This window comes from Condylura cristata, unplaced genomic scaffold (genome assembly GCF_000260355.1).
Source record: "Condylura cristata isolate star-nosed mole 26May11 unplaced genomic scaffold, ConCri1.0 scaffold00035, whole genome shotgun sequence".
Taxonomy (NCBI): Eukaryota; Metazoa; Chordata; class Mammalia; order Eulipotyphla; family Talpidae; genus Condylura; species Condylura cristata.
In genome coordinates, this window is record NW_004567136.1 from 15,763,589 (window position 1) to 15,764,744 (window position 1,156).

The window sequence follows — 1,156 nt, forward strand, 5'->3', positions numbered from 1 at the left end:
GGGCGGGGCCTGCGGGAGGGGTGGGCCTGCAGCCCAGCTGCCCTTCCCTGAGCAGCGGTCCCAGTGGCATTACTGGCCGTGACCTGAGCCGGGGATGGGGGGGCACCTCCGTGGAGGTTTCCAGAGGAGACGGCGCTGGGTGGGGGTACATAGGGAATCCCCATGGGGTCCAAGTCTACCGAGCGGGGTCCCGCAGGCCTGCTCGGCTCCGGCAGGCCCGTGGTGGCCTGGCCTTGGCTTCCGGGCAGCCCCGGACTCCCCACAGCTGCCTCCTGCCACAGCAGTTTCAATTCCCAGTTTTTAGAGGACAGTTGCTGACCTTGCATGGCCAGACTCTGGGACCTCACCCTGCCCTGTGGTTCACCCCGGGGGGCGGGCACAGGGCATGCGGGCACTGCCGTGTCAGACCCCACGGACAACAGTGCTCTGCAGGTCCGGCCCGACGCTGATACCGACCGCAGAGTCCCTCAGAGTCGTGCCTTGCCCGCCGGTGCCCTCCCGGAGGATGGACACGTGGGCGCTGCCTGCGGAGAGGGCAGGGTGGCCGCCACCCAGCGTGGGGAGGCCAGGCGGACGGCGTGGTCACGTGCCCCTGCAAGGGGACTGGGCAGGTGGACACCCAGGATTGGCCACCGGGAGTGTCCCAGGTGGGGCAAGCGCGGCTGGGCTGGAGGCCACGGCTGAGGGGCAGCTCAGCCTGGCTGCCGAGACCACTGCTGAGCCCCGGAGGGCAGCCTCCGCTTGGGGGGCTCTCTTGGGGGCGTTGGGGTCCCGGCATGTGCTACGGATGTGAAGGGCCAAGGGAACAAGCCAGGAGGGCCAGGCTGCCATGACCACTCACCTCCGGCTACCTCTGGAGAGCAACGGGGGATGTCCAGCGCAGCCACGGACGGTGGACGCAGGACAGAGGAGTGGGCAGTGGCGCCGTCCCCCCTCCTTCCCAGGCCTGAGAGACGGTGGCTGCAGAGAGCAGCCCCCATGGGGGAGTTGCCGGTCGGCTGGCGAAGGACAGACTCACGTCCCCGAGGGGCCAGTGTCCCCGAGCCAGAGCCGGCGCCCACCCCAGGGTCCTGGTCTGAGTGGGAGCGAGGGGCAGCCGTGCGGCCTCTTCCACGCAGCGTCCTCTGGAGAGGGGCGTCCAGGAGCCACGGGGCCT